Here is a 22,048-nt window from a genome sequence, read left to right on the forward strand (position 1 = left end):
CCCCACTCAGTTGAACAGCCATTTTGTTGTTTATGCAGTAAAACTTAAACTGACCCTGCCCCCAGGGGAACTTACTAAAAAGTAAGTTCCCCCAGGGGAACTTAGTTAAAAGCAAGTCCGGAAACCAGTCCCAGGTAACAAAGTCCAAATACAAGGGTGGGTCAGGTCAGGTGGAGATAACAGCCCAAATGCAGGGATGAGTCAGGTCAGGTGGAGACATCCAATCAGTAAAGCTCACATACTGTCTCCCTAGCTACCAAGGAGTGAGGGCCCCACCTTTTGGGTGCCCTTTGGGCGCCAATTCTGACCAAGGTGATAGGGTAGTTCAAATAGCTACTACGTGATGAATTGTAATTGAATTGGCCACCCGTGTGTGACCTAGCATGACTGTGCAGCTTTCTCTGTGTGTTACAATCTCATTGGCCACCTGTGTGTGGCCAGGCCCAACCACATGGCCTTTGCTCTATAAAAGTTAGTCTGTGAGGCAGGGAGTGGTTGCCCTCTCTGTAAGGGGTGGCCCCGACCCATCTGTTTGACGGTCAGTTTGATTCTTGATGCTTGGCGCTAAATGAAGCTTTGCTTGACCTTCGCTTTGTATCAGTCTCACTCCTTTGACCATGGACCCATTATTGGGGTACCCAACATGTGTTATTTTATATCTGAGTTATTTTGTTCAAACCTATTCTTATTGACCATCCTTGTTAGTTTTGTGTATCTATAGCTAACGCAGTTTCATAGCTATATGGTACTCTAAATGTATACATCTTTTATTTAACCATTCCACCATAATGCAAGACATTTCCAGTTTGGAGCTATTACAGAAAAAAAAAATGCTATGAACATTCTTGACCACACACATTCTGGTGAAACTAAGCACTCATTTTAGTAGTGTGTAAAATAAGTAAAACTGCTCATCAAAGGGTTTCAATATCTTTAGTAGATACCATCAAACTGATTTCAGTGTAATTGACTTACATTTCCACTACCTTTTTAATCAGAACTCCTATTGTTCAATGCTTGATATTCTTGCCAACACCTGATAATATCTAGCATTTTTATTCTTAACCAAATCTGTTGTGTGTGCAATAGTACCTCATTGTTTTAACTTGTATTTCCCTGATTACTACTGAAGTGTGGGAAGAGCAGGGTGAGAGAGGGGAGATTGCTACTGGTATCTAGTTGCCAGAGAACAGAGATGCTGCTAAAGACCCCACTGTAGACAGGACAGCTCCTATAATTATCTGGTCCCAAATGTCAATAGTGCTGAGCTTGAGAATCTCTGACTTAGAGGAGACCCTAAAATTTCTGAACTAGTAGAGTCTGACCCTAAAATTTCTATGCTACTAAAAGCTGTACACATGGATGACACCGAGTGTGCTATTTTGGTTTAGAAAGAAAATTCATTGGTCAAAGGAAATGAAATGTCAGAGCTGGCAGGAACTTTAGAAATCATCTAATTCAGCCTTATTTGATGGTTAAGGAAACATGAAGCTTAAAATGATTAAGTTATTTGCCCACTTCGATCTCAGCTTCCTTCCTTATGATCATGCCGTCCATTTCTAGAGCTGTGTTAGCATCTGGTGTCACTACAGTTCAATTTACTAGACAGCTTTCTGTTAGAGAAAGAAACATGCTCCTTTTCTACATAATGAAATCCTCACTGGAAATCAAGAGAAAACAAATACTGAGTTGATCTTCAGTAAATGTTGCTGATGATTATGAAAATGAACCATCACCGCTGAGTAAAACAAATTCACCTGCATTCTTATTCACCAGATTTGAAGTTAAGTGTAAAAAAGAAAAGGAAAAAAAAAAACAAGAAACAGACTAAAACAGACGTTGACCTCAATGACACACAAATGGATAATCAAGCTTCATTTTGTGACAGCCAAAAAAAATATTCACTCCCAGTTTGGACTTAATCACCTGTGTTCATTTTCAGTATTCTCTAAAAGATCTCAAATTTTATTTCTAAGGACTGACTAGATACCCGGAATACGTATAAACTAGTTTAATATTTATTAGAAATATAAAGTAAAACGATATCCAAAAAAGTCCATGCTTGAACTATTTCTATGTAATTGCTGGTAACCTCAAATGGAAACCTTTTTGGGAAGAATTCTCACATCATTCAATGCATTTTAGGTTTTTTAGAAGTTTTCTGTTTCCAAGAGGTCCATCTGCATTAATGGCTTTTATGTGGTAATTTAAACTGACATTAAAACTCAGAATGGAATGATAGGGTTCCATTTGACCCCGGATAAAACACATTCTTCCATTCTGACCTTGTTTTTGGCAACTTTTCAGTAAAGCCTGACTGAATCATAAGCTTCTGACACAGCTCAAAGATGCCCTTGAATCCTGATATTTTTAGGAAACATTTTATACAGCGATATGCCCTTTAAATGTTATTTTCTAAAAGGGAGAAATCAAAGTGACCTCCAAAATATTTTGTTAACAGTTAAATCAAAATTAGATATATGTGAAATGAGCTGACCTCTATTCACTTCATTTTCTACATGACACTAGCCCTAGCTGCAGAAGTCAGTTTGAAAGTGCTCATCTAGTTTAAATTTATGCTAACTACAACCCACCCTAAGGGTTTGTTTATTTTAATCGGTGTGATCAGTAGCCCTCTCTTGCTGTCTGTCCAGAGAGCAGCTTGCAGTTATTATTTCCACCACTGAGATCTGACACTGTATATCGTCTAAGTGGGACAGATGGAGCTTGTCTAAGGTTGTGTTTCATCAGCCATATCCTTGGCAGGCGTCCCATAGACATCAGAGTTAGGCAGACTGAAGCCCGATCTGTTATTTATTTAAAAAAAAATTAATATTAAATTGCAAAATGCTATTGACACAATTATAGGAGAGAAGTTAATAGTGTCAGATTCAGTAACATGAAAGTTTCTCTGACATCATAAAGCCATCATCAACCACTTTATTCATGTATCAACATCTTATAAGAAAAATAATAGGAGAGGGAGGCCCTTCCTCCTACTAACTAAGAAAGCACTGGAGAAGCTAACTGTGGTAGTGTTCCTGCCCTGACTCTTGGAAGAGCAAGTCAGGCTTGAAAATGATGATTTCACCGCAGATGAGACAACTTTCAGTAAGTGGATCCACTGGTTCTTGAGTATTAAATCTCACAGACTGACTGAGAGCTAGAGATGAATAGTGACAATGGCCACACTATTCTACAGAGAAGTTTTATTAGCTCTAGTTTTCTGCTTCTAATTTTTCATGGAAGGATGTGTTTTCAACTTCAGTGTAAAAATAAAAAGGTCAGAGGAATTTCCAGACAAAGATTAAGTTACTACCAATATTGTGCAAAGCAATGGATCCTGGGATGGGAAGGATATAAAAGCAAACTTTAGCCCCCTGAAGGTCTTCTACATCACCCCCCACCCCACAACCCTCAGTTTATTATGTTTGCCATTGGGTATATTTCTTCGTCTCCAAAAATCCCATGTTATTAATTTGCTGCCTCATTCAATTTGGCACTTAACTCAGGTTCTGTTTAGTGCATGTTTTCCAGAAATGTTTTTGTCTTTTGTCTCTTTAAAGAGTAATAAATCCTTTTGAGGTAAATACTCTATTTAATACTATGTGATCTCTAAAGCACCAAGTAGAGAAATGAGCACAATGGTCACTATTTAAAAAAATACCTATAAAACCAATGAAAACTGAATGACTGAATTGCTTAAGAGCAGTGCTTAAGCAAATATTTAAAACACATCAACATATTAATAGATCTTAGTGCTATTAGGTACAATAAAAACCCATTTATAGAAAAGCTCATATTTCTCCCACAGTCTCTTCTATTCTTGCCATCTATTATACTATGTATTGAATGCCAAAAGAGTTCCAAAAAGAAGGGTAAGTGAGACCAAAAAAAAAAAATTGAAAATACTAGTACAGTTTGACATACATGCATAGGTAAGGGTTTATACCAGGTACAAGAGTGGCATGAAGGAGGGAGGCAGTGATCAGTTTTTTCAGATGAATCAGAGAGGAAGAACTTGATCTGGATCTTAAGGCATGAGTAGAAATTCAGTTACTATGTGGGAGAATCTAAGTGTGGTAACTATTTTCTGGCTCTGTGAACTGCCATAGGTACTAAGACAGAGAGGCATTAATGATTACTGCAAATTAATGAGAATTTTTAAGAATCAAAGATTAATTGAACTCATAATGTATAGAATGTAAATAAATTTACAGGTACAAAGTAAGCATGACTTTATGTAATAAACTTATTTACAAATGAGGTTAATTGTGGCTAGTGTTCTTAAAGTGAAGAAAAGCTGCTCAGTGAGGGTGTATAGAACTATCTAATATCCTGATTCCAATCAGAGTCTGTCATCAGACAAACGTAGGTCCCCAAATATTAACCTCAATACATCCATTTTCTTGTTACATGGTTTGAACTTTCTGGCATTAGTCATTTTACACAGCTGGAATCAATGAAAATATTTTACTAAAATATATTTGTACTATTTATTGAATTCACCAAGATAATAATCTACTGAAAAATTCAAAGTCAAGCAAATGATATAGCTTATCAATATATCAATATCTGCTAAAAGACTCTATCTCTAGTATTGGGTCATATCATGCAAGAACAACTTTCAGAAACACGTATTCAGTAAGGAAGCACCTAAGAAGCTTAAATTGGAATCCATTTCTAGACAAACATAGTTGAGCTTATGTAAACTGCAATGAATCAGCAATAGCAAAAAATATATATAATCCACCAACGATTTATTGGCATAATCTCCTATGGTACATCTGGTGCCTTTAGATAGCTAATAGAACCAATTTACCAGGAATGACATGTCAAAGCCTTAAGAGAAAATGACTCCTGCCAGATGCCACCTATAATCACTTTCTGCTGGTTCTAATATCTGTCTCTCTCTGGATGGCCTCGATCCATTCTGGCAGACACAACACAGAACAATGTCAGTAGACATTAGAAATGAATGGGAAGTATAAATGAAAATACTGCTGTGGAGTAGGTCACATTGCAAACTCACTATGCAGAGGTTTAAAAGCAGTAACAATTTGGTTCCATTTCATTTAAATGTCACCCAAACTGTTTTAAGTATTTCATAATAAGAATTACTTTTTTTTAAGCTTTTATTTATTTATTTGACAGAGATCACAAGTAGGCAGAGAGACAGGCAGAGAGAGAGAGAGAGGAGGAAGCAGGCTCCCCACCGAGCAGAGAGCCCAATGCAGAACTCGATCCCAGGATCCTGAGATCTTGACCCAAGCCGAAGGCAGAGGCCCAACCCACTGAGCCACCCAGGCACCCCAAGAATGACTTTTTTTTTTAAAGATTTTATTTATTTGACAGACATCACAAGTAGGCAGAGAGGCAGGCAGAGAGAGGAGGAAGCAGGCTCCCTGCTGAGCAGAGAGCCCGATGTGGGGCTTGACCCCAGGACCCTGAGATCATGACCTGAGCTGAAGGCAGAGGCTTTAACCCACTGAGCCACCCAGGCACCCCCCAAGAATGACTTTTTAATAAGAGATTTTAAAATTCTACATTCAGGCTTAGGGTTTGTGGCCTTCAGAGTGAAGGAGATACTTTGTCCTTGCCTTTTATCCCTCTTATTCTATTATTACAACAGGAGTTACTGTGCTCTGTGTCCAGCATGTAGTAACCACTCTCTTGGCGCATTTGGGGGATACACAGATAAAGATACTGGCCTCATGGAGCTTGACTTAAGTGCACCCACAGAAATGGAAGAACACTACTAGTCACCTGTCCCAGGGAATTCTTTCTGGAAAATTTCCAGTTGTAAACAATGACAGTGAGAATGCCCCAGCCAAGTCTTCATTTCCTGGTATCTGTTTGCTTTTCTTCAAAGGCTCTAATTTCTGACTTCTATTCCTCTTTTCTTAATATTCTTTGAAAAACTCTTTGAAATAATTCCATCAGCAATGAGTATTGTTTCTCCAAATTAAAAGGACAATGAATCCTAGACCCTGGAGATCTATCTGTATTTGAGTGTTGTCTTAATCATGATGTTTTTGCTTTCCTCTAGAAACTGATTCTCAGGTTTATTTTTTGACAACTACCCTGATAAAATTCATTAGAGTATAAAGCTCCAAATGTAATATTTTGAAAGAATTTATTAAGCAAAATATAATTAAACCTCAAAGGAGAAAAATTCTTTTACACTTATGACAAAGGCTCTTTTATCTTTTTTATACTTTATTCATTCATTAGCCCCCAATCATACCAATGTGTGTTGAAAGATTAGCTCATGGGACAAGAAACACTATTTCATCCCTGTGCTGTTCAGCATCTAGATCACACTTGGCACTCCACAGGCACCAACTGGTCTACTTTAATAAGCCTTAAAAAAAATAAAGACATCATATATACTCCACTGGGTTAGACTATATTCTCTTCAGATTCAATTGCAACAATACCGGGACCTGTTGAATCGATGAGATGTTCTCTTCCTGACAGCAAAATTCTCAAGTTCAGCATTGTTTGGCTTTACAATAAAGATTTATTAAGTAGTAGCAAAAGATTCTATTATAAGGAGGGCAATCCAAGAGCTAGGTAGTTCTCAAAATGACTAATTTATAGAATGATAATGACTCAATTTTTCTTTCTCATGTGAGTTCAGAAGCAGACTGCTTTTATAAGTACTAACAAGGGCCTCATATTTCAGTCTTTCAGAGTTCTTTATAATGCCTTTAAAACCCTTCTTATGACCATTCTGCTAACTGGGATGAGAGTCAAGGAAAAAAAAAAATACACCACCTCACTCCCACCATAAATACTCTGTTTTTTTTATTTGATTATTATTTTAATTTTCATGTTCCCTCTTTCTTGGTCATTCAGTGTACACAAATCATTAGATGAGCTTCCTGTCTTTCAGGCCTTTGTCTCAGGAGTGAGCACAGAACTCCAAAGCTGGACGCAAATGCCAAGCCCAGCACGTCTGTCACTGTGAGTTGCGGGGATACGCTGAGATAAGACATGAGAGAGGAACATATGACAAGTATTATAAGATTTTGTTCATCTGCATCTGAGATACTGCTCTTCACAAGCAAGCCCATAATTTTACAATGTTTCTTAGATCGAAGATTGCACATATTAAAATGATTTTAATAACATAATGCTTAGGCAGAGCCTTTCTGGAAAAAACACATTCTGGTATCCCATAAAAAAAATGAAAAAAAGTCACTTTAAGGTTACAAAAGAATATTTGGGATAAGGAAATTACTGTGCAATGAGAGCCTTTATTATTATGTTTGCATCATTTAACTTTATCATTAGGAGTGCCTGTTGGTGATTTATATTATTTGAATTTTACATAATAGATTTAAATAAAACACAGATACCATTGCACGTGAGTTTTAGTTTCGAATTCATTGTGTGATGGTACATACAGCAAGCATACTTTGGAGTCAGACAGGCCTGAGTAGTTCCAGTTCCTTCACTTCATAATTATAAAACCTTAAGGAAATCACCATCTAGTCCCTATCTGAAGGGATGTTGAGGATTAAATGAGAGAACATACATTAAACCCTCAGTACTGTGCTTAAATAGATTCACAACATAGCAGAATGTGTGTGCTTGCTTGTATATTTGCAGGTATGTACCTGCACATAGGGCAGGCGGCAGCATCTTTGTGACAAGAAACACCATATTTTTAAACCTGGAGGAAGCAAGGAATGCAAGCAGTCTCCAACTTACTAATTGAATATATTCTATAAATTGTTTGTTATATTAGAAACAACAAATTGCAACAAACTTAGTGGCTTTAAACAATATAAATGCATTGCCTTATAGTTCTAGAGGTCAAAAGTCTGAAATGGGTATCAGTGAGCTAAAGTCAGAGTGTGGACAGGGCTGTGTTCCTTTCTGAAGGCTCTAGAGGAGAATCTGTTTCCTTTTCCAGCTTCTATATCCCACCCACGTGCCTTAGCTCCTGGGTCCCTTCCTCTATCTTCAAAGGAGGAACATCGCATCTTTTTTGACACACTTGCGTTATCACATCCCCCTCTGACCACAGCCTCTGACTTAGCTGGGGAAGGTTTTTTACTTTCAGAGATTGATGACTAGATTAGGCCCACGTGGATCATCCAGGATCATCTCGCTATCTCTACCTCCTTCGCCTTAACCACATCTGCTGAGTCCCTTTTGCCATATAAGGTAATATATTTACAGCTTCTGAGGATTAGGCTGTGGACACCTTTGGGATGTCATTCTGCCACATAGTTGTGAGTCATATCTGATTAAAATCCATGTGAAATCTGTCCACAGATTCATTCACAAAATATTTAAATCATAATGTATCTCAGCTATAAAAATGCACTAAATGAACAAATAGAGAAAGTATAGTGCCAAAAGATGTTTGCCAAATTTACCTTTGAGAATTGTTGCAAAATTCAGCAACTTTAAATCCTTGAACTGGACAATCAGGATTGGGGTGAAGAGAATAGAGCAAGTATGGGATTTAGGTACTAAGGCATAAAGAGTTGTGGTGATTAATTTTATGAATCAACTAGACTGGGTTAAAGGATGCCCAGATAGTTGATAAAGTGTTATTTCTGAGTTGTCTGTGAAGGTGTTTCCAGGAGAGATTGGCATTTGAATTAGTAGACTAAGGTAATCCCTTGAGGGCCTGAATAGATAAAAAGGCAGAAGAAAGGTGAATTCTCTCTCTCTCTCTCTTCTTGAGCCAAGACATCCATATTCTCCTGCCCTTGGACATCAGAGTTCCTGGTTCTCCGACCTTCAGACTCTAGCACTTACACCAGCAGCCCCCAGTGGAACCGTTCTCAAGCCTTGAGCTCAGACTGAACTATATCACTAGCTTTCCTAGTTCTCCAGATTGCAGATGGCCGATTGTGGGACTTCTCAGCCTCCATTATCTTGTGAGCCAATGCCCATAATGAATTTCCTCTTGTATCTCTATATATCCTATTGATTCTTTTTCTCTGGAGAGCCCTGACTACTATAAAAGCTTCAATTCTTGCCTATGGTGACCTCGTCATTAGCCCTTGATAAGTCTCCCTCTGCCTCAATAGGTGGCAGGACAACATGCTTCCATTTCCTCTGCCACTGTCTGCTTTCTGCCAAAAGTTTCCCCATTACCCCTCTACCTTAAGCCCAGAATATTAACTCACAGCTCATCCCTGCAGCTCCTGTACTTGAAATCCACTCTGAGTTATCATTATGAGGAGAAAAGAGAAAACTCAAGATTCAAAAGCCTTCTCAGCATGCCTCCTCCTTTGCTCTCTTCTCACCTTGTTTTTATTTCCTTCTATTACTCCTGCCTTCAGGAAACACATCCCTTTCCCAAGGGAAATTTAAGAATCAGGATCCTGGTGAATGAGTTTTCCTAGGCAGGGGTGTTCAGGGAGAATAAAGGGGATTCAGTGGGATGGAGACTAGTGGTGTCAGTGAGCTATGTAGCATTGCTGATGATTTCTTGGTGATCAGCCTTGCATAAAAAAATGATCATAAATCTGGTATAAACTTTGAAATAACAGACAGTATTTGTATCATTTTTACAGGCAATACAGGCTAGAAAAAATAACCTATATTTCATCATCACAGTATTTAAAGTAGAAACATATTAACAGAGTCTACCTTTTCCCTTATTAGATAACACAGGAGTTCTAGCTCCTTGTCAACAGTAGTTTCTGAGATTCTGCAATCTATGTCACACAGTTGCTGATCACAAGCTCTCTCTACCACAAAAGCATCAGTGATGATAACTCCAACTTGTCCCCATGTCTTTCACTGCCTTGATGCAGGACAAAGGTACCTTCATGCTAGCTTGAGCATCCACCTCTGAATCATCTCCTGGCTGACTCTGAGATCTTCCCATAAAGCACTTCCAGTTCTGCTACAGCAGACCCTTCAAATTCCTGAAGTAGCCTGCTTTCTCTGGTGCAGAGAAGCCTCACTGCATCCTCATAAAGTGGTAAAGAAAAAGTTTGGGGTGCCTGGGTGGCTCAGTGGGTTAAGCATCTGCCTTCAGCTCAGGTCATGATCCTGGGGTCCTAGGATCGAGTCCTGCATCGGGCTCTCTGCTCGACAGGGAGCCTGCTTCCCTCTCTCTCTCTGCCTGCCTCTCTGCCTACCTGTGATCTCTGTCTGTCAAATAAATAAAATCTTTAAAAAAAAAAAAAAGAAAGAAAGAAAAAGTTTAATAAAAGATTCTACCTTACCATGACTCACACATCATTACCCAGTGCAGGGGTTCTTGTGCCACAAGCAGCTCAAGTTTCCCTGGTGATAAGGCCTTTCAGCTCCCACTTAAAGCAGTTCTCTCTACAGGGTAAGAATCTGGGGATGAACTTCTCTGTTGAGCTCCCAAACGCCCCCTCCTTGGATACTTGTAAGCCTTTCTTTGGAATATCCTCATGTAAATTCGATTCTGGGTGAAACATGTCCGATTACGTTGGGAACAGCTTAGATGAAAGCTAAAACTCCCAACACACAAAGAAAGTATCAGATAAAAGATGAGAAAGAATACATTGGAAGTGTCTCCTGGCTTTATCGGAAGTGGAGGTGTTACAACACTAAATGATACAAAGTGGCATCATATGCGGGATGGTAGTGATGTCTTTGGTGGTGATAAGAGTTGGCAATGTTTATCACCAGTTGGATTCCCATTTTGTAGTGACTCGTCACTATAATAATTTGAAACATGAAGGTTCTTTGAGCATTGTGGTTACATTCCAATTCTTTTTGTAGGCTGTAATGTAATCCTCTTGCTAATTGACTGCATTCACTTACACTCAAATAAATGTGTACCAATAACAATAATAGGAAGCAGATACTCTTGAGGCCCTTAGGAATCAAAAATGAAAAAGATGTATAATCCCTGCCCTCAAGAAGGCCATCATTTTACAAGGAACCATATTCATAAAACATACTAAAGTTGTACTACTTTAAAGATGTCAGTGTTTAATTACATTAACAAATGGAATTTGAAATTGAAAAGCATTTTACAAATACATTGTTAGATTAATAAAATGAACTTTTTTAAGCAATTAATGTGGATGAATATTCTTCTTAAAGAGAAGTAAAAGTAACAGAAGCAGATAAAGTTTAACCAGAAACTTACTTGAGACTCTTGAAGACAAGGACAGATTCGTGTACAAGTTCAGATGTGCTTACAAGCACTGGCCTACATACAAGTCCTTGGATTTGTTTACAAAAGGATCCAGCTATGTAGTGGAGAATTCACTTCTTGCCACAGAGAGGTCTGACATTTGCCTTGGGCTACTGCTGAGAGGTGATCTCTAGGCCCCCCGGAATGTCCTGCCTGATAAGAATGTTTCTGTCTGCCTGGCTGCTCTCACTGCTTAGGCAGTCCTACAATGTGACTTATGATAGGGGCTTTGGAATATGCCATTTCAGTTGTGATCTCCAGAGGAACTAGAGACTAAACCTCAAGGAGGGGCTGGAAATTAAAGGTCAACCACACAAGCAACATATGCTCGAACCCCAATAGAAATTCAGAACACCAGAGGCTTAGGTAAGAGTACCTAGTTCACAGTACCAAGTATTATAGCCAGGAAGAGGTAATATATCCAGGAATCCACAGGAAGAGGGCAACAAAAGCTCTGTATTTCCTTTCTAGATTTCACCCTCTGTATTCCTTCCTTTAGTCAGTTCTGATTTGTATCACTTATTATAATAAAACTTTAATTGTAAGCTTAGTCCTTTCCTGAGTTCTGTGTGTCATTGCAGCAAATTATCAAAACTGATAGAGTAGTGGAAACTCACAAATTTATAGCCAGCTGGTCAGAAGCTAGGATGACCTATGGACCCATAAACTTGTGGCCACTGTCCATAGGGGGGCCAGTCTGGTGGAAGACTATGCCCTTAACCTGTGAGGCGTGGCCCAGCTCTAGCAGTTGGTTTCAAAAGTCATTATACCTGCATTGTTTTCCTTTATGATCCATAAACAAGATAAAGGGCAAATAGGAACTGGGTAGAACAATAAGTCATTCCAATTTTCATAAGAATTACCAAGAGTTAAGAGGAGAAAATTAGTTCCCCAATTATGATTGTGACTTCTCCTTCATTGTAAGGTACTTCAGGCAATTAAGATTAAGATGTGAGGAACAAGTCAGGAAATGACAGATGCTGGCAAGGATGCAGAGAAAGGGGAACCCTCCTACACTGTTGGTGGGAATGCAAGCTGGTGCAACCACTCTGGAAAACAGCATGGAGGTTCCTCAAAATGTTGAAAATAGAACTACCCTATGACCCAGCAATTGCACTACTGGGTATTTACCCTAAAGATACAAATGTAATGATCCAAAGGGGCACGTGCACCCGAATGTTTATAGCAGCAATGTCTACAATAGCAAAACTATGGAAAGAACCTAGATGTCCATCAACAGATGAATGGATAAAGAAGATGTGGTATATATACACAATGGAATACTATGCAGCCATCAAAAGAAATAAAATCTTGCCATTTGCGACGATGTGGATGGAACTAGAGGGTATCATGCTTAGCAAAATAAGTCAATCAGAGAAAGACAACTATCATATGATCTCCCTGATATGAGGAAGTGGAGATGCAACATGAGGGGTTAAGGGGGTAGGAGAAGAATAAATGAAACAAGATGGGATTGGGAGGGAGACAAACCATAAGTGACTCTTAATCTCACAAAGCAAACTGAGGGTTGCTGGGAGGAGTGGGGTTGGGAGAAGGGGGGTGGGGGTATGGACATTGGGGAGGGTTTGTGCTATGGTGAGTACTGTGAAGTGTGTAAACCAGGTGATTCACAGACCTGTACCCTTGGGGATAAAAATATATGTTTATAAAAAATTAATTAATTTAAAAAAAAAGATTAAGATGTGAGGGGAGAAACTCCAGCTCCTTATTAAATTCTTTAATAGACCTCCAGTAAGCCAATCTGAAGTATGAGGACTGGAGTAATCAGCAAGGTGAGGCACTCTTACTCAGAATTATTTCACCAATCCCAATTACAGTACTACACATGCAGTTTACGGCATCAGAAGAAAATTTTCTAAATTATTTTATTTCCTCATTAACATTTAAACAATCAAGCCTGAGATATCTATGTACATGGAGTTCTCCCTAAAGAAATCTCCCAAGGTTACTCACCCATAAAAAAAAAAGAATGAAATCTTGCCATTTGCAATAACATAGATGGACCTAGAGGGTATTATGCTAACTGAAATGAGTCAGACAGAGAAAGTCAAATACTGTATGATTCACTTACCTGTGGAATCTAAAAACAAAACAAATGAACAAACAAAATGAAACAGAAACAGACTCATAAATATAGAGAACAAACTGATGGTTGCCAGAAGGGAGGGGGGACAGGGAGATGGGCAAAATAGGTGCAGGCAATTAAGAGGTTAAAAAAGAAAGAAATCTCTCAAGGTAAACAAACCCCTTTGACCTGTCTATTTCAAGCTTTGTATTTACAGGGAAAGAAAAAAAAATTCATATGTATCCCATATTCCCATTTTATATGTATCCCAACATGCCCATTTCAAGACTGGCTAAGTGACAGTTGTATTGGAGCAGTGTGGATAATGTCAAGAACAAAGATAATGCATTTGTTTGCCATCCTCACCTCACCTCTGTCTTCTTTCTCCCCGTATATCCTCAAAGAGATTATATTTCGTATTGCCTCCTCACCTAGATGGAGTAAAGAACTATCAGTTTAGTTATTGTAGTCTGGTCATTGAATCCAGATTGACAGTCCAAATTTTTACCTTCCTGTGTCACCGTTCAGGATATGTGAGTAGAGGGAACCCAGAAATAGTGGAGAAACCAGGTGGAGGACTTACTAGAAGAACAGATGGCTGTGAATTGAGAACTACAGAGAAGATCACCCACATCAGGACTGAATGAAGTTCACAACCAGACACATTCAAGCAGTCTCCAAATCCTACTGGAGACAAAATTAAATCTGCTGAGCTAGACAATGCCTTAGGATTATCATCAAGTCCAAAGCCTACAAGGAGTAGGCTTTAATTTCATGACCAGTAGACGGCTCAGTCATAAAGTAGACAAGAAACATCTCCTAAAGATCAAAGGAATGGGGGGTCACTCTACCTAGTAACTCATCTCTTCCATGCTAAGATCACCCAAACCCCAAACAAAACCTCCTTAATGACAGATGGCGTTGGAGAATGTCTACTTTTGAAGAATCTGATATTATCTGAAGATATTATTTAAAAGATTAGATTGGGCTATGACTTAAACAGAGTAGGAAATTTAAATTTGCTTTCAGCATTAATGAGTGAGAAGGGCTTAGAAAAGGAAGAACAATTGTTCATACCCCAAATAAAGATATATTTTTCTATACTATCGTATTGCAGATTGAGTTTAATTTTGCAACCCTCTGAACAAATAAATGATTAATTTTGCATCTCCAGCTGTGTTCAATATAAAGATCCATACCAAATACACACATATAAATTATTTGGAGAGGAAAACATAGATAAATGATTGATTGATTGATTGATTGATTGATAAACAGATAGATGATGGATAGATGATAGAAGAAAAGTAAAGACTGGTAAAAAAGATTTATGAGAATTTCTCATTCTAACTAGTTTTCAAGCCTAGTAAACTATTTGAGTCACCGTAAAGGACTTATTTCTAATCCAGGCCAACAGAGTTTAACTGCAAGAAGCATAGCTTTGGTGCTGGCAAATGGATGTGAAACAGGACTTCAGATCTACTGAAAATGGGTACCACCATCCTATCATACTAGAAACAGCACATTATAACAACATGAGGGCAATAAACATAGGCAGACTTAACTGCAACTGGTAAAGTATAGTTTGGATACCATCTCACCCTCTCTATATATGTACCAGCTAAACATTAATTTAATCTACCAAAGAACACTCTTGTATTCAAACACCCATTTTTCCTAGGAAAATGAATTCAGCCTTGGAAACCTAATATTTTTGACCAAAAACAAACTACTGTTTATTTTCATGAAGTGAATTTTTGAGTGATTCTTTTTTTTTTTTTAAAGATTTTATTTATTTATTTGTCAGAGAGAGAGAGAGAGCGCGAGAGTGAGCACAAGCAGATAGAGTGGCAGGCAGAGGCAGAGGGAGAAGCAGGCTCCCTGCTAAGCAAGGAGCCCGATGTGGGACTCGATCCCAGGACGCTGGGATCATGACCTGAGCCGAAGGCAGCGGCTTAACCCACTGAGCCACCCAGGCGTCCCTTTTTGAGTGATTCTTTCAAGTGATTTCTTGTCCAGAAGGTAAATCCCACTGAACTCTACAAGCGTCAGATATCCCTCACTTTCTTGATTATGTGATGTTTGCAATCTAGAAAAACCCTTAGGGAAGGTTTTGATATACTTGGCTCTTTGGGGTCTATAATAAAACTTATTATTTTTCATAGTCCCTGAACCATGGGGACAGTGGCTTTGTTAGCAACCAACTCATCTATGTGTCAAAATCCACCTTACCTGATAAGCCAACGATGGATATCTATTTATGGAAGTAGAAAACTCCTATATGCAGAATTTATAAAAATAAGCACAGATATAATCTGACCATTTTTTTATAGATTCAGAGTTCACATATCAAAAAACTCAAAGCATTGTCTAAAGAGAACACCCCAAAACAGACTCTGAGGTAACTTTCAGGGAATAATATTTAGGAAAAAGCAAATGCCTCTGCTCAGTCATACTGGGATTTTACCACAAGAAACTTGGTAGACATCCCTGATATTTAAAAAATTGTTGAATTGTAGATGCAATTTTTTTTTAAGTTTGCTAATATTCTGTGAGCAGAATTTTGAAGTTAATCTGACACAAAAGTAGAAAAAAAACTGTGGTACTTTTACTGGGTGGAAACAAACATTTTCATTTCTATTGTGTCTCCATGAATACTCATTTTTTTTGGAGGGTAGATGGCTCAGAAATGTAGCTCTCAGAAATTGGTTTCAAATTTTCTCCACTTGTGACCTAAAAATGCCCAGGAGAAATTAAATAGAATTAAGCCTCTGTTCTATTTCTCTTTCCTCTCACTTCAGCTTCTCTAAGCTACCTATCTCAAATAGGCATGCAAGTGGGAGGTGACAATCCTACCTACCTAAAAGGAGAATAGCTCTGGTGAGGAGCATAGTAACTCACAAACTCGTGTTTCATTCCTGGTAAGAAATTACAACGGACCCCTGAGTACATACTGCTTGAGAACCCAAAGCTCTGAGTAAAAGTAGACTTTTTTCCTGGCTTCACCTACAATTGCCCATTGGTACCTTGTTCAGAGAATAAAATGTAATTCTCCTGGACAGACTTCAAAGCAGTTTGGTCATTAATCTGATAGGGCCCATTTGAGCCTAATGAAAATTGCCTTTTCCTAAAATTCAGTTTGAGACTGTACAATTTTAAAATCAAAGATTTTAAGTAAATAGTATATACTGAACACATACGTTATATGGAGTTTATGTGAATTATCTCATTTAATTTTCATACAATGGAACGTGCACTATGACTATCTCTAGGCGCAGATAAGGAAACCAAAGCTTAGAAATGTTAAGTACTAGTCTCTCCAGCCCCTACTGACACAGGACTAGGGCTGACGTGCCTGATCCCATTTAACCACTATGGTAAAGATCGAAGGCAAAGAAACAAAATTAGTAAATTCCATTAAAATAATCATTTTTTAATTTAGTTACTAGAAAAGGGGGAGGGGTAGCAGGGAAAAAGAAAGAGTATTGGGGGGGAAAGAATTTATTGGAAAATATAAACATTATTATAAAAAAGACATTTAAACTAATGTGTTTTTTTTACAATCTGGTTACAGTGCAGTTAACATCCTTCCATCATGTAATTTGCAAGAGTTCGTTCACTTTAAAATCTGAGCTGTTTCTTCTTACTCTTTCTTGTGAAATAATTGCACATCATGCTTATATTGAACATTTATACACCACAATTGGACACCACACAAAAGAAGAGAACAAGACAGTGTTCTAAATCAAAAACTCCTTTTTGTGAATCAGTAAAACATTCAACTATGATCAGGATTAATACTTTAATTTTTATCATAAGTTTGTATTTGTGGGCTCTACTGTGCTAATTAATACACTTAACCTGATCTATTTATTACCTCAGAATTTTCTAGTATTAAAGAAATGCCTGGGGTGCCTGGGTGTCTCAGTGGGTTAAAGCCTCTGCCTTTGGCTCAGGTCATGATCCCAGAGTCCTGGGATCAAGCCCGGCATGGGCTCTCTGCTCAGCAGGGAGTCTGCCTCCCCTTTCTCTGTGCCTGCCTCTCTGCCTACTTGTGATTTCTGTCTGTCAAATAAACAAATAAAATCTTTAAAAAAAAAAAAAAAGAAAAAGAAATGCCTGAAGTCATTTTATAACTTTGGGTTAAGTGAATAATATTGGCAGCTGAATTAGATGTGTGTACTAATTGCCCAACAAAGCATTGTTTTTCTATTTAAGGAAATCTTCATTTAAAAATGTCCTTCTCATATCAAGTTCTGATTAAAACAGGTATGTATATGCCTTCCCCTCCAGATGCAGCTCCCTGCGTTACATTAGCCCGAAATGTTTTTAGGAGACACAGACATTTATAATGAAACTATCCAGACTAAATACCTGTTCTAAGTTCTTTGCCTGGAAATGGTTTCATTATCAGTATATTGCTTCTTCAGTATTTAAATGCTGCACTATTTTAGCAAAGCACGACAGAATTAGCTTTGGATGTTGAATAGTTCAAACTGTTTCACATAATAAGTGTCTGCTTTCAATGTTTCCTGAGAGGTTATTTCACATCTTGCCACCTCATGAAGAAGAAGACAGAAATGTGTCTGCCCTCTGGATTTCACAGCAAAATAAATCACAAAGGATAAATCATCCCCAATAATGAAAACGATGTTCTCTGAGGAACTTTCCTTACATAATACAGAGGAAGGATAGTAAACATTTTAATTTTTCATCTGAATCTATTGCTACAGGCCATTAGCAAAGATCATTACAGCCCTACACAAAAATCAAACTAATGTTGCATTGTCACCGTTCAAATGAGCGGGAGCCATTCATCATGTTCAGAAATAGAAAGTGATGTTTCTTTAATCAAATAGGCATGAATAAATTCATAATCTATTATATGAATTAGGGTGTTCTCACAAAAGAAAAGTAGCATTAACAGTCCAGAGAATGGTTTGATTCTTTAAAAAATTTTTTAAATTTTTCTTTTGTACAAAGTGGTTATTATCAGCATTTATATATATTGAAATCATAAATAGACATTTTATAATAATAATAGCAAAAGAATAAGACACTTATGTCTTTATACCAAGCCAGGAATGCCCTAAATGCTTTACATCTATAAATTCATTCAAAATAAGTATACTTATAAAGAAATTCCACTCCAAATGTCATCTGGCATCCATACTTTGGGAAAAACCCTTCTAATAGTTGACCTGTAATCTAAGGAAAATAGAAAGACTGTGAGTCAAGGGAACATAACTACGTATTTTAAATTGGGGATGTAAAATTTAGAATCTCCCTTCAAAGAGCATACAAGCTAATAGAGGAATTGGTATTCTAGTGGGCTTTTCCCATTTTCAAAAACTAGGACAATTTAAGCAACCTCCCAAAGTGCTGAAATCTCTGTAACAAAAATGAGGATAATTATAGATTCTTGATTAAGGTGTGTAAAAAATATTGTGTAACAAGTCTTCACTTAGAGGGTACTCAATAAATGGAAGTTAAAATTCAATAAACCATTAAAATATTATTCTTCTCAAAAGCTTAAAAAACTCAAAGGGAAGCTTGTCAGAGTTTTAGTGTTCTGAGTTTGAGCAGTTGAATATCTGAAGACCAATATAAATAAGAAACTAACAGGCATAGCTTCTAGAAAGTAATGATAAAAACCTCTCTTTCAATATTTTTTCTCATTCTAAAGATAAAATGTGTTCACATGTAATAAGCTTTACATGAGGAAGTCTCCTTCTTTACCCTTTCCTAATGTTATCAATAATGGGAAATTGTCTCAGAAACAGCCGTATCTCACAAGCCATTTTATTAGGGTTTGAAGAGTTTGAAGAGTACATGTCCACTTTATGCAAAATAGTAATGTGTTCCAAACCTGTATATAAAAAAAAAAAAATTACATATATTGAAGCCTCCCCTTTTAGGCTTCCATGCCTTTTAAAGTCAATGTTCACCTTGGCTACATCATCTCCATCAGTTACTGAATTCTGAGAAGCCAAGTTCTCCATTCTTTCAGAAACTTTGATGTTAGAAATTGTCCTTTCTATTTCCCCAGTTATTTTGTGTTGTAGTTTCTTTTATGAAGTCTACAGAGGAATGGAGCTCCTTTTTTCTAAAACATTGGGGATAATCCGTTTCTTCTCATGGGCTTACATAATATGATGTTCTCTGACATGTTCTTCCTCCCAAAACTTTGGAAAAAAAGCAATAGATAGCCTTGGGTCACAGAAGCAGAAAGTCAAATTGCAATACAGTTTCAGGATTCAAAGATAAGAAAGTATCAAGGAACAATTAATAGGAATTTATGACAAACAGGAAACCTCAAATCTGAAGGAAAAAAATCTTAAGAGTAAAAGCAGGAAGACAATGAGAAGTTGGTAAGCATCACTCACCAAGTGGCAGGGGAACCAGAACATCATCAAAGATGATATATGAACTTCAGATAATTGCATGAGTGAGTTTTAAATTTAAGACAATGAGATTTAACGGATTGAATTTTGCAAAGTTTGGGCATTTAGTGAACAGATTATTTATGATTGTTAGAAAAACACTGTGGATCATTTGTTACTGAGACAGGAAAACATGAATAACTTAATAAAATATACATAATCCAGAGAAGATCTGAGCAAAATACTTCTGCAACATAAGGAGACACTTAAAATAGACCTTGGTCCAGAATCATTAGAATTAAAAGTGTAATTTCTGGCCAGTGAAGTGTAATAGAAGCATATCTAAGAAAATGGGATTTTAAAGTAGTATGTTGTTCCCTTATCCAAGGCCTCTATAATGTTGTCTCTTTAATGTTTACTTTTAAGATGGTAGTATAGGAAGGAAGCTGAAGGAAAAAAGCTTCTCTTCTTTTTTGTTTTTGGATAAAGATATATTTATTTATTTGAGAGAGAGAGAGAGAGTGTGTGTGTGTGTGTGTGCCGGGGAGGAGAGGCAGAGGAAAAGTGAAGAGAGAGGATATCAAGCAGACTCCCCGCTGAGTGTGGAGCTTGATCCTGAAATCTGGACACCAAGATCAGGACCTGAGTTGAAATCAAGAGCAGAACACTTAACCAATCCAGGGCACCAACCCAGGTGTCCCAAGATTTTCATCTTTTCTTTCATTCAAGGAGTTTCCCTTATAACACAATGTATAATTATATCAAACTTTAAATTAGTTTCACAATATAAGAAGTATTCCTCCAAAGAGTTAACTTTCCACAATCCACACAACAGGTCCAATTCATCAGAACCACTGATGAATGACCTCACACGCAAACTTGTTAGAAATCCTTGGTTGCAATGTCAAAAACCCATCTTAAGGAAAAGAAGGATTGACTAGGCAGAGCACGGAAGATTTTTAGGGCAGTGAGACAACTCCCAATGATAGTATAATGACGAATACATGCCATTCTACATTTGCTCAAATGCACAGAATATATAACACCAAGAATGAACCCTAATGTAAAGTGGGTACTTGAGGAGAAAATGATGTGACAATGTGGGTTCATCACTTATAACAGATGTACCACTCTGGTTGGGATGCTGATAATGGAGGAGGCTGTGCATGCACAGGGAAGGGGGTGTATGGGAAATCTCCAGACCTCCCGCTCAATTTTGCTGTGAACCTAAAACTGCTCTAAAAAATAAAGTGTGTATATATATATATATATATATATATATATATATATATATATATTTATTTTTTTTTTTTTTAAATCCAACTCAGATTAATTTAGGCAGATTGGGAGAGTTCTTATAGAGTGTATGTAGCCACGATAAGGGCAAATGGTCTTCAAGACACCAGGACCAAGAAACTAGACTGTTACTGATCTGTCTGTCTCCTCTCTCTTTCCTTCTGTCCTCATTCCTCCATACCTAGGCATATGTTCCTGGTTTTCCTTGGCAAATCCAGTCCTTAATGCAGAAAACTGCTATGACATATCCATCTCATTATTAGCTATGATGTAGGAACACATTTCTCCATTCCTAGCTGAAAACTCCCAAGACATGCCCCTGAAGATCCAAGCCATTTTGAGTGGCTATTTTTATTGAAATTAACTATCACCAGAAACCTGGAGTCATATGAGAACACAGAAGTCCCACTAAAACCACATGGCTGGAATGAGAAAACTAGCTCTTCCCAGAAGATGTGGGAATGAATGCCAAACAGACCCACAATTCATTTTCATATGGCTCTATCACCTATTTCCTTTCAACAGAAAATATCAGCACTTTTGGAAATTCTGTTATAAATTGGCCCTGCTAGATATACATTTAGCCTTGCTACTTATAATGATTCCATGACCTCTTTTTGATCACCTCTGCCGGGTGTTAAGAACATAATTGCTGGTGAAAGCATAGGTATAAGGAAAGCTCCAACAGGATTCTGTGTAGAACATTAGTTTTTAAACTGCTGAAATATATCCAAAATACTTGGTTAAATGTGTGTAAGTAATGAATGATACCAAGATTCGGCTTACAACTCATGCTGCTTTTCTCTGGGTCAAGAATCAAAGGTAGAAATTAGCATCATACATTATTTCTTTCTTCCAACATTTTTTTGTTATAGAGGACCAGAAGATTTGAGTTGTTTAAAATGCTCCTTTACCAATTCAAAGGGAACAAAATTATCTTCCTTTCAATTTTTCAAATAGAGTAAATGATGCTACCATTTATATCTAATGCAGAATATCTCTAAATGAGGTCCCAGACCACCTGCACTAGAAGTGCTGGTATTCTTGTTAAATCTATTGAATTGAACCTTTATGAGTTGGCCTCAGTAAATGTGTTAAAAAAAAAAAAAAGAAAGAAAGAAAAAAAGA

Source organism: Enhydra lutris, unplaced genomic scaffold (genome assembly GCF_002288905.1).
Source record: "Enhydra lutris kenyoni isolate GAN:26980312 unplaced genomic scaffold, ASM228890v2 scaffoldscaffold21, whole genome shotgun sequence".
NCBI classification, from domain to species: domain Eukaryota; kingdom Metazoa; phylum Chordata; class Mammalia; order Carnivora; family Mustelidae; genus Enhydra; species Enhydra lutris.